The sequence below is a fragment of the Macaca fascicularis genome, chromosome 15 (assembly GCF_037993035.2).
Source record: "Macaca fascicularis isolate 582-1 chromosome 15, T2T-MFA8v1.1".
NCBI lineage: Eukaryota > Metazoa > Chordata > Mammalia > Primates > Cercopithecidae > Macaca > Macaca fascicularis.
Genome location: NC_088389.1, coordinates 95,814,886 through 95,828,381, shown reverse-complemented (window position 1 = coordinate 95,828,381; position 13,496 = coordinate 95,814,886). Strand labels below are relative to the sequence as shown.

Here is a 13,496-nt window from a genome sequence, read left to right as displayed (position 1 = left end):
TTGTAAAATAGGAAAGGTAAGGAATATTATCTCCTTTTTAACGGATTAGAAACCTGAGGCTATGTGGGATTGACAGATTTTCTTGAGATATGTAGACTTTCTTGGGTATTAACTATGAAGTTGAAATCCAAGATTTATCATGCTTAAATTCAACATCATTGCCATCATATACAAATATAACATGAATATAAATAAAGTATAAATATTTCAAATTGTTGTAATGAAATTATCTTCTGAGGAGTGAGTGGTTTATAAAACCAAAATTTGCTAAATGATTTACTGTTAACAATTGACTTTCTAACTGGAAAAATTTAAATATGATTGATAAGCATTACTCAAAAATGACTTAAAATGATGAAGTTACTAGGCAACAAAAAGTTTTAACTAGATAGTTAAATTTTAATCATAAAAACAGTTACCTAATGTATAACAATTGCATTTTCTTGTTAATACAGGTTACTCTGTTAACCTCATCAGTGAGTGCTTTCTCAGAGACATAGCATTTCTGTTTTCTTGTGAAAACAGCAAATTATTTAGAGAAACTTAATGAAGAGGATACACTTAAAACCAGGAATTTCCTTCTGGGTAATTTCTCTTCTGATCTTTAGGACTTTAAATTTTGTTTGTATCTGAAATCAGGTAAGACAAAAACATTTCTACCTGGTTTGCGTCTTGAGATCAGGTAAGATAGAAACATTTCTACTTGGAGACTTATGTTTAGAAAAGATAATTGTGATGGCCGGCATCAGCATGTAGCCACCACTCACACCTGTGTGAAATGACAGCCTCCTGGTGTGTGTGAAGAGGAAGGTACATCCTACAGGAAGCCATTCAACCAGGAACAACAAAAGAACACTTTCCTTTTGCATTTAGTCTCTATAATCACTAAAATTGCGGTTCTTCAAATTGTGATCCTGAACCAGCAGTATCAAAATCATTTGGGTACCTGTTAGAAATGCCAAACAAGGCCGGGCACGGTGGCTCTCACCTGTAATCCCAGCACTTTGGGAGGCAAAGGCAGGTGGATCACCTGAGGTTAGGAGTTCAAGACCAGCCTGGCCAACATGGCAAAACCCCGTCTCTACTAAAAATACAACAAATTAGCTGGGAGTGGTAGTGGGCGCCTGCTATCCCAGCTACTCGGGAGGCTGAGGCAATTGCCTGACTCTGGGAGGCAGAGGTTCCAGTGAGCCAAGATTGCACCACTGCAAGCCAGCCAGGGCAAGAGAGCAAGACTCTGCCCCCGACCCCCCCATCCCACCTCCCCAAAAAATGCCAAACAAAACAAAACCCTACAATGGAGACTCTGTCCCCAGGCCTTTCATACATGTATTGTAAATGCTCTAACCTCCTCTTTCATTTGCCCAAAGCAGTGTTTTTCAGAATGTAAGGTGCAACTAATTAGTGGGTTACAGAATCAATAATGTAGGTACTGACCAGCATTTCTAAAAAATTAACTGAATAGAGTAGAAAATAATCAGAGTTAACTGCACACAGTATGGATAAGTATTGCTTCATGAAACTTCAGTTTCAGTCATATGTATATACGTACATGTATGTACAGGTATGTAGATGTGCACTCATGAATACATGTATGTGCATATGAGTGAGTATTGGGCCACAGTGTAAAGGTATTTCTCATTGTAGTTTGTGGCTTTAAAACTTCAAATACCCTGTAATAAGCAGTTGAAACAGTATCAGTTCCCGTCTGGTCTATGAATACTTCCTTCTAAGGATCTCCAGAGTGTTCCTTGAGCTCAGCAGACCTGGCAGATATATACAGAAACACCACCAATCAAGCTAAGGTTCTAGCTATGATACCGTTCTTTAAGTTGTATATTCAAACAATATGTAAATACATTACTTCCACAGCAATGTCAAGAAGTAGCTTAACTGAAGAGATTGAGGATAGGCTGTTCTTTTAATCCTCAATTAAAAAAAAAAAAAATCCAGAAAGCAAATCTAGCCAGCTTTGTTTTTCACATCCTCTCGAACCAGAAAGTAGCTAGTAAAGACAAAATCTTGTCTGTTTTATAAATGTTCAAATACATGAAATCTTTTCCTTTCTATTCACTGATAATTTTATGACATCTAGAGAAAAAAATTAAGTTATTATGCTTTCAACCTGAAATTTTGGCAATTTTGTGCCAAAGTTGTAACCTGAAGTTATTCTGAACATTTTCATAAGGGGGAAAAAAATGGTTGCATAAGAAACCTGTATAAATTGAATGTGTTCTGAGAACATTTGGCTGATGCTGGGATGCTGGGTTGAAATCAAGATTGTCTTTTTGGACTTCTTTGATTATTCTATGGAGCCCAGATTCCTCCACCCTCACTAGAAGCCTAAGAGTCTGTGATGATAAAACTAGTTTATGAGACAGGAAGTACAAAAGCAGTTTGGAGTTGGAATTACCCCTCAGAAATTTGTTGGGTTACAATTAAATACTGGATTTAAACTCCATCTTACATTTTCAAATGGTCCCTGCCTTTTGCAGTTTATTCTGAGTACTAAGAACACTTTCACTTTGTAGTTAGTCTCCATAATCACTAAAACAGGCTTTCTTAAAGTGTGGTCTTGGACCAGTATTTTCAGTATCCCCCAGGCACTTGTTGGAAATGCAAATTATGGGGTCCTTGCCCACACTGACTGAATCGAAAGTCATTGCGGTGAGATCCAGTGATGCGTTTTATCAGTGCTCCAGAGGATGCACACTCAAGTTTGAAAACAGGTGCACTGAAACATGATCTTTTTTTTTTTCATTGCCAGAGTCAGACTGCAATGACTACTTAAGGGAATATAAGTAGGTTGGTAACGGGCATTCCCACAATGGTGCTAGTTAACTCTACTTAAAGGGTGATTCTGCAATCTTAAGTATTATTTGCATTCATGCTTCTCTTTCACTCTCTTGCTATCCAATCCTACCCAATCTTTAGGCAATTTTGAACTTATATAAGCAATATTATCAGAAGGTAAGTACAATTTTGATAAATCTAAAATTAATCAATTGATAACGTATTAACATTTGTGATTTAAAAAATAATGTGGAAAGAAAGTAGTTGAAACTAAGCCTAAAAAGAAGTCTGGAGGCTATTTGTGAATTTCTATTTTTGCCTTGCAGGATTAGGTACCTTTCAGTGCAGGAACTAGCTCCATTAGCCCATACTGTAAGTCTTCAAATTCATAGAAGCACAGTGCCTGGTCAATAGTAATACCTCAATAAATGTTTGAGAAAGTCAGTGACTAAAAAGAAAAACCCAGATTCTCAATACATAAATACAGATACAAACATCAACTTCCACTCCAAAATATTGAACAATAAGAATGGCTCTAAAAATTTCTACTAAATTTAATGCCAACTTTCAATGTTTAAACTTTCAACAGTCTAATAAATGAGGACTTTATCTGAAACCTAGGATCAGGGTTTAATGTGAACTGTGACACCTCACAGACAATATTAATACTGGGCACATAAAGGATTTGTTTTATCTACATGCATTTGGGGAATATGACCAAATACATATAACGTATAATCATTAACAGCTTGTCCAAAATTTTAAAAAATAACAAATGACTTTTTTTTAAATAGATAATATATTCACATGTCTCCCACCTTTTATTCTTCAAGTATCCTTCCTAAAGATATCTTTAGGATGGCTGGGCGTGGTGGCTCACGCCTGTAATCCCAGCACTTTGGGAAGGCGAGGCAGGCGGATCACTTGAGGCCAGGAATTTGAGACCAGCCTGGTCAAAACAGGGAAACCCCATCTCTATCAAAAAATACAAAAACTAGCTGGGTGTGGTGGCGCGTGCCTGTAATCCCAGCTACTTGGGAGAATGAGGCAGGAGAATCACTTGAACCTGGGAGTCAGAGGTTGCAGTGAGCCGAGATCAAACCACTGCGCTCCAGCCTAGGTGACACAGCAAGACTCTGTCCCACCACCACCCCCCCAACAAAAAATTAGGATACCTTATATTATGCACATAGCAATATGTGTTTCTATTTACACACATACACTACTCTTTGCTTTGTCACTCAACAATATGATTTGGAGATTTTTTTCATATAAATGTGCATATACGTGTGTGTGCATATATATACACACACACACACATACTGCCTATATATACATATATAAGCATGCTACATAGCATATATATATACACACACATACACATACACATATATACTGCCTCATTATCTAGGGGCTATATGTAATTCCACTTAAGAGATAAAAGTACTAACATTTATTTACATATTTCCCTGCTAATGGATAAGGTGGTTTCCAATCTTTTTCTTTTTTGAGACAGAGTCTCTGTCGCCCAGGCTGGAGTGCAATGGCATGATCTTGGCCCACTGCAACCTCCGCCTCCTGGGTTCAAGTGATTCTCCTGCCTCAGCCTCCCAAGTAGCTGGGATTACAAGTGCCTGCCACCAAACCCAGCTAATTTTTGTACTTTTAGTAGAGATGGGTTTCACCATGTTGGTCAGGCTGGTCTCGAACTCCTGACCTCGGGTGATCCACCCACCTCAGGCTCCCAAAGTGCTGGGATTGCACACGTGAAACACCATGTCCGACCCCAATCTTTTTCTATTACAAATAAGTCTACCACAAATATAGTTTTTATGTAGCATTTCATATACATAAGAGTATTATCAGTATGATAAATTCCTGGAAGCACACTCACTGAGTCAAAGGATATGTGTATTTTTAATTTTGATAAAAAATTTCCACATTGCTCTCCAATTTTGTGCCAATTTAGATTCCCATCAATCATGATTGAGAGTATCCGTTTCCTTACACACTTAGCAAGGCTTACCAACCTCTTCCACATTGCTTGTATGGGATGAAAGGTGGTATTTCTTTGTAGTTTATTTTTTCACTTCCTTTTCATTGGACTGCCTGTTCTTGTATTTGCTCCGTTTTCGTTATTTTTTTCTGATGGATTTGTAAGAGTGGTCTATATATTTAAAAAATTAGTCCTTTGAGTATAATACCTCAAAACTTTATGCCAGTTTGTTGTTTCACCATTGCCTTTATTTACTGTGGTTTTCTCAGCAGAATGTTTTCACCATTATATAACTGAGTCTACCAATATTTTCCTTATAGCTTCTGGATTTTATATTATGCTTCCCACTCTAATAATAAAACACATTTTTCTATCCAAGTGAAATTAATTTTGACATAAAGACTAATATATGAACCAATCTAATTTTCTTTTATAAAATATTCAGTTGTTTCAAATATCATTTACTTATAATCCATGACTTCTCAACTCACAGGCAATGCCTCCTTTATTATATACAATATTCCTGCACGCATTTGGCCTACTTGGTCTCTAGTCTTTCATTTACCAGTCTATTCATGCGCCTAGACAATTGTTTTAATTATTATAATTTTATATACATTGTAATATCTGATAGGTTGTTTCCCTCTACCCCATCCCTCATTACTTTTATTTTTACAAAATTTTCTATACAATTCTTGCAAGTTTATTTACATGAACAGCCTTTCTTGTCAAAAAATCTACTGGCATTATGACTGACATTATGTTGAAACATTTTATGTTAACTTAGGGAGATTAAATGTTTAATACTGAAATTTCTTATCCAAGAATATGGCATGCCTTTCCAGTTATTCAAGTTTCCCTTTGTGTCCCTGGGGAACTTTAAGTATTTCTTATTCAGCAACTGGATCTTGCACACTTATTATTAGTTTGTTGCCAGGTATTTTTTGTTTTTATTATGAGATCTTTGTTTCTATTACATTTTCTAACTATCTAGAAAAGCTATTGATTTCTTTGTGTATTAATTTTGTGGCCGGGCACGGTGGTTCAGGCCTGTAATTCCAGCACTTTGGGAGGCCGAGGCAGGTGGATCACTTGAGGTCAGGAGTTCAAGACTAACCCAGCCAACATGATGAAACCCTGTCTCCACTAAAAATACAAAAGATTAGCTGAGTTTGGTGGCGGGTGCCTGTAATTCCAGTTACTAGGGAGGCTGAGGCAGGAGAATCGCTTGAACCCAGGAGGTGGAGGTTGCAGTGAGCTGAGATTGTGCCACTGCACTCCAGCCTGGGTGACAGAGTGACACTCTCTCTCGAAAGAAAAAAAAATTGTACTGCCACCTTACTAAAATGTCTTATTAGTTGTTATAGTTTTTAATTTCATTCTCTATGATTTTTATCAAGTACACAATAATATTATCTGCAAGTTCTGACCTCTTTACCTCCCTTTGATTTTCACATTTCCTTTCTTTGGCCTAACTGCATCTTTCCTATAATTTTAAAAGCACAATTAAATATCACATCTTCCGTTCTTATGAGACAGATGAAAAAGTCACTCAAACTTACACTTAGTAAATTGGAAGTGTATATGTAAAATTATTTCTAAGTCCTTAGTTAGATTACAAAACTCCTATGTCATGGAATTTACTAACACCAATAGTTACAATCAAATGCTGTAACTAGAGTTTAAAGGAAACCAGATAATTCTGTGGCCAATAAACACAACAACTGGAGTTATGTGTACTGAGAAAGTGGTAATCAAATCACAGACTTTGGGGGATGAACTAATATGCACAGGAACATGGAGAAATTCTCTCTCAGAGAACTGACAATTGGTCATAGGCACTGTGTCGTATTTTTTCCCTTTAAATTAAACACATGGACCAGTAGAAGAGGCAGTATTGAAACTTTTTGAGTCTAATATTGACTCATATGTCACTCATAGACTATGATATTAATATTTTAATTAATATTTTAATCTGCACCAAAGCATTTCATATTTTATCTGGATTATCTAATCTTTATAAGTGAAGCATTAAGTTGGTAGAGCTTTTTACTTTAAAAATTATGCTGGTTTCAAACTAGTAACTTACCGTAAAACTTGACATGTAGACCTAAGGAAGGATCAAGCAAAAGATATTTAAGATGTTGCCTGAGATATAGGTTACTTTAATATTTATAAGTACAATTTTTGAGCATCATTAAACTTTGCTTATCTAGATCTTGTATGACAAAGAACCTAGCTTTTTCTGGCATGTTACCCATACACCTGTGTTCTGAAATGCTGTTTCAAATATGAAGTAGCTAAAAAATAAAATAATTCATTATATTTTGCTTTAAAATTCAGAGTAATTCACTGGCTATGCTCAGGAAAGAATGAAGGACCCTGTCATTCTCTTTGTCTTAACCTGCTAGTTTATCAAGATTTCTAGGAGTGGAATGTCTTACAGCTCTTATGGTAAAATTACTGCCTCTAGATCTTATCAGCTTCGAGGCTGGAGCAGTGTGGAACTGACTGACAGCTGAATGGAATACAGATGAAGTGATGGAGACTACAAGTCATTCAAAGCCCCATTTTATTAAATGCTTTGAAAATGAGGCCCAGATCCTTCAGTCAATTTATGGTCTAGTGTAGGAAGCAGACGGTTCATGGTACTCTGTCTGAGGAGTTTCATTTGAGGGACTGAGTTGGCCCAGGGGAAAAGGGACACAGGAAAACAGAAAAAGCTAAGATCATAATGGTGATACATGTTTCTGCCAAAATAAGTGGACAGAGTTTTTTAAAAAAATATATTGAGGCTAACTGTAAAACTTAGTAAATTATTTTAAATAGAAATTACTGTTTTTCACATAAAATAAGAACTGTGATTTATGCATAATTTATGCATACTTCTAACTTAAAATTTCTTCTAAGCGTATCTTCATATATGATAATTAGAAGTGTTCATCTCATGTAACTATATTGCTTTTCTGTCTCAATGTAGTCATAACCAATAATCTAATATTATTTCAACATTTTTTCCTCCGGTAAGATAGATGGGCAATTCAGCTCCTTCTAACATAATCATTTCCCTTAAATATAAGGAAGTCCTTCATATACTAATATGAAACAAAAAGTCTCCAAGACATAAGATGTGGCATTTTTCTTACCATTTGTGTAAAAAAAATGAAAAAGAGAGGGAGTGAAAAAATATATATTCTGCTTGCATATCCTGCTAGAATATTGCTAGAATAATACTTAAAAAACTTGGTGGCAGGGCATGGTGGCTCATGCCTGTAATCCCAGCATTTTGGGAGGCTGGGGTGGGCAGATCACCTGAGGTCAGGAGTTTGAGACCAGCCTGACCAACATGGTGAAACACTGTCTCTATTAAAAATACAAAAAACTAGCCGAGCATGGTGGTGGACACCTGTAATCCCAGCTACAAGGGAGGCTGAGGTGGGAGAATCTCTTGAACACGGGAGGCGGAGGTTGCAGTGAGCCGAGATCACGCCACTCAACTCCAGCCTGGGTGACAGAGTGAGACTCTGTCTCAAAATAATAAAAATAATAATAATAATAATTTTTAAAAAAGATAAGAGAGAACGTGGTAATATTGGTTGCCTCTAAGGATGAGAATTGGGAAACAGGTGAGAGAGACTCATGCACTTTCTTACATCTTTTGAACGTGCAACTTAAGAATGTGTAACTAATTCATATAAATAAATTAAAATTTTAAAATCAAACACATGGCCATTGGTAACACAGAAGCAAAAGAATAAGAAGGTAAAATTATTTTGGAGAGCTAAACATATTTATCCTCTTAGAAAAAGCATTCTCTTACACCAAATTCATAAACATGCCAAGCCAAGAATAAATAAATAAAAGCACTCACAATTCTTAAATTAATTCTTAACTTTCTATTAATTATATAAACTAGGCCAAACTTTTACTTATATAGCAGCAGATGGACTTTCAAATTTTCCTCCAAATAATTAAATAAATTATAATATTTTACATTAATCAAAAGAGGTGGAAACATGAACAATATTAATTTCAACATATTTTTCTTGTGCCTCTTGGTGGGATCTAATTTTAGCAACATCCCATTAACATATATAAATACTAAATGTATATACATAAAGGTGTAAAAATTAACTTTCATATCACAGTCTCAAAAATGATTAATGTAATCTTAAGTATTAAGAATTAAAAAAAACTCCATACATAACCATCTAATTATAAGAATAAAAATATTATTTTATGTAAGAGTGAGTAAATAAGGCTTTTTAAAGCAAGTTGGTAATTACTGCATGCCTGGTATAAGATAAATTATGTTGTGATGAGCACCAAAAAAATCACTAACTACATTCACAAACTTTTAATCTTTAAGTGAAAAGTATGTTCAGTTCCAAAACTCTAAAATTCTATAACTGATGTGATTATATAGAAAAATAATCATGAAAAATACATTAGAATATCAAATGAATGAAAACAGAGGGAAATATTATGCTGATATAGTTAGAAGACAGATGTATAATGAGTTCAGATTTATGACTGTAGCCAATTCTTCTACCTTAACGTCCATGTGCTACTGAAATAGTAGCAATAAACAGATCCCTAACATTTTCAGGTCACAACTTAGCTGAACCCATATCCAGTGATAATTCAATAAAAATGTTACAAAATCTTTCTGAAAATTGCTATTTAATATTATCCACAGGAAATGTCTTTTAAATGTATGTGTATGTATTTACATAAGTAAAAGCATGGATGTATATATCTATATACATAATTATACACACATGGACCATATAAAAGGAAACAGTAAATCAAAGGAGAAATAGTATTTTGACTAAATTTGAATATTAGTAGTTGACATAATGTATTCATCATGTAAAATTTGTTACCAAATTAACAAATGCTGACTTTCTAAACTTTTGTTTTAAGTTCAGGGATACTTGTGCAGGATGGGCAGGTTTGTTATACAAGTAAATGTATGTAATGGGGATTTACTGTACCAATTATTTCATCACCTAGGTGTGAAGCCTATTATCTATTAGTTATTTTTCCTGATCTTCTCCCTCCTCCCACCCTCTATCCTCCTCTAAGGCCCAGTGTGTGTTGTTCCCCTCTATGTGTCCATGTATTCTCATCATTTAGCTTCCACTTGTGAGAACATGCAGTATTTGGTTTTCTGTTCCTGCATTAGTTTGCTAAGGATAATGGCCTCCAGCTCCAACCATGTCCCTGCAAAGGACATGATCTCATTCTTTGTTATGGCTGCTTAGTATTCCATGGTGTATATGTACCATATTTTCTTTATCCAGTCTATCACTGATGGACATTTGGGTTGATTCCATGTCTTTGCTATTGTGAATAGTGATGCAATAAACATATGCATGTATATGTCTTTATAACAGAATAATTTCTATTACTTTGGGTGTATACCCAGTAATGGGACTGATGGATCAAATGGGAGTTCTGACTTTGGGCCTTTGAAGAATCACGACACTGTCTTCCACAATGTTTGAAGTAATTTATACTGCAACCAGCAGTGTATAAGCGTTCCGTTTTCTCCACTACCTCACCAGAAAAATGCTGAGATTTTTAAGTACCTTGAAAACTGAAAAACTGTACAATACATAAGCCAAATATTAAGACACCTTTATGCAAATTTTTTTCATTTAAAGTTATAAGAATAAATCATATGCTCAAATAAAATTTTTCTGTTAATGACTCAGAGATTCTTCCAGTATGAGAAAGACGGTGTTAGGTTTTATGTTGAATATTAGACTAAGTAAGAAAAGTGCTCATCATTTTTCTTAGTAGTGGCTTCAATATCAAATCAATTCACTTTTTTTCATTAATATATCTCAAGAAATTGATTTGCACATTAGGATAAACTTTTCGTTGTGGTAAGAAATTATTCCTTAAAATTTTAAATAAAAGTGTTTTTGTATAGGCACAGGTAAATGTAAGACAGTGTCAAGGCAATTATTCTAAGAACTGGAGCAGAAAACTTTGCCACAGGAACTGGGCCAAGTGTTTGGTTTGTGCTATTCCCAAGTACCCAAACACAGCTAGTTTTACATCAACTGAATTAACTGACTATGCATTACACTTACTGATAGTCCCCTAAGGAGTGACCCAAAGGACGATTTCTCAGTCAAGAATTTCAGCCACAGTATAGGCTACTATTGTACAGTAAGTTGCATCAGTCATTCTACAGGTTATATGTTGAACACTAAAGAACAGTAAGGAAAACTGAACTTATATGGTACAGATGGGCTCAATGTTTGGAAAGAAATGGCTTGAGTCTTGACCAACAAATCTTTAAAGATTGTGTTCATATACAGTCTTTTGTATGATTCTACAGTAAATGAAAAATATACATAAACTCAATTAAATCCCATTTAATGACATGGCATCTCCTTAAAAAAACAAAACAAAACAAAACAAAACTTGATTTTTATGAGTGAAAACAACCAAAAATCTATGGTTAGCATTTCTAACATTTGGCAAGAGGCGGATGATACGAAATCTTAAATAGGTTTCACGGGACTTCAACTTTGTTAATTTTACTACAGTAACAGATGTGAAACTGTAAACTGAGAATCACAACCTCACTGTGAGTCAAGCACATCTTCAGTACAATTGAGAAGGGGATTTAAATCAAATATACTTTTCAATAATCAATTCAAGGTAATACAAAAACACTAGCAGAAGTATATTTAGACAAGTACCGCACTATCAATCAATATGGGCTTTGGTGAGATCACTGTGATTTTTCCATGCAAAAGTTACCTTTTTTTTTTTTCTTAACTTTTGTATAAAAGGAAAATTTTCTTATAAAAAAGAAAGCAAAACCAAAAAAAAGAAAAAAATCACCTTAGAATTTTTATCCTTAACAAAACAACCTCAAATATGAATATTTTTAGTACAAAATTAATATATACAATTGATATTATAAATTGGTGTTTTGTAAAAGTTTTCAACTATTCCAAGTTTTTATAATTCAGTTACTTTATCTGTTTAATTTACCAGTTAGTATAATAAAAATCACACATCAAATTTGTTTAATGGATAACTTAAGGAGTAATGCCACCTTTCATACCTACATATCTACATAGAAAGTGTATCCCTTATAAAAAAAAAATAGAAGAAGAAGAATCAAACTATAAAGGTTAGCAATGCAACTGTATTTACATGAGCTGGATTAAACAATTTGGTTAATTTAGTGAGAGAGCAAGTAAATTTAGTAAACCCACATCCAGTTGATAAGGATGTTAAACAGGTATCAGAATCAGCATGAAGGCAAGTAGGAACACCTAGAGGAGGTAAGGCAGGAAAGGAATGGGGTTTCAAAGGATGGTATGTTAGAATAAGAGAGGGTGGGTAAAATGAAAGTGGGAAAGGCAAATTTTGCCCCGTTTTTCAGTTTTCCTAAGGCCTTGATAAGTGGTATTTTCCTTTCACTGAAAATAATTTTCTAGGTGGCCTATAGGAGGAGTGCTATATACTATTGCCACCTTTGTCTATCTCTTTTCTTTTTATGTTGAAGATATAGTTATTTTTACATCTAGAATATTTTATAATTCCTTTGTAAATCTAATGGTTCTAAAGTAGGAGGAAATTATGAAATCATTTAGTCTAACCAACGTCTTATTTTATTGATAAGGGGAACTGAGATCCAGAAAAGCTATGGTTTATTAGTAGCAATTCCCTTGCTTCTAATCTACATAAATATACTAGTGTGACTAAAAGGTTTAAAATACTGTATTTAATATTATTAAAAGCAAGAGACAATACACATAAGAAATGCTTCAAAATTACAAAGAAAAAAATTACAAAAAGGAACTCTCCGCTCAGAAGAGCTAGTCATCTGTTCTGATGTTAGTAACAAATAGTGAATTAAAATCAAGAGTTTTTAAAAAATGTATTAGGGAAAAGGCACTGAATGATTAAAGTAGGAACACAAGAAATTACTACAAATATACAAAGTATATACAGAGTACTTACCAATCACATATAATATCCTGGAGAAAATCCATAAAATGAGAAATATAAAGCTTCTCATATTACTATTTTCTCCCCAATTTATTTCTATCTCTATTTCATTGCAAGAACAAACTATATGATGAGGCGATAAAATGGGATACATCTCCTTAATTCAAATCCCCAGCACCCTTTTATATGTAACACCTAGAAAATCTATTCCATTGCTGCTTTAGCTATGTGGTTCTAAATGACCCTTCTCATATGCTTAGTTGAGGTGAAAAACAGAAGTTCAGGCTAGAGTTTGATGATATCAAATTCTGCAAAACTTTCTATGGCTATTTCTATGACATCATTTCAGTACATTAAAATACATTGTGTTGGCCGGGCTCAGTGGCTCACATGCTTGTAATCCCAGTACTTTGGGAGGCTGAAGAGGGTGGGGGTCACCTAAGGTCAGGAGTTTGAGACCAGCCCGGCCAGCATGGTGAAATTCCATCTCTACTAAAAAAAATACAAAAATTAGCTGGGCATGGTGGCATGTGCCTGTAGTCCCAGCTACTTGGGAGGCTGAGGCAGGAGAATCACTTGAACCCAGAAAGAAGGGGTTGCAGTGAGCTGAGATTGCACTACTGCCACTCCAGCCTGGGCCAAAGAGTGAAACTTCATCTAAAAAAACAAAAACAAACAAACAAAAAAAACCCACAAACAAAGAATAACCCAATGTGTTAAA

The 13,496-nt window shown here is 34.7% G+C and overlaps 1 protein-coding gene across 26 annotated transcripts in view; it reads right to left on the bottom strand.

Annotated features, from left to right (window-relative positions):
- Positions 1 to 13,496, bottom strand: part of RFX3 (regulatory factor X3) — a 312,030-nt gene that overhangs the window by 97,129 nt on the left and 201,405 nt on the right. The gene's annotated exons all lie outside the window — the stretch shown is intronic.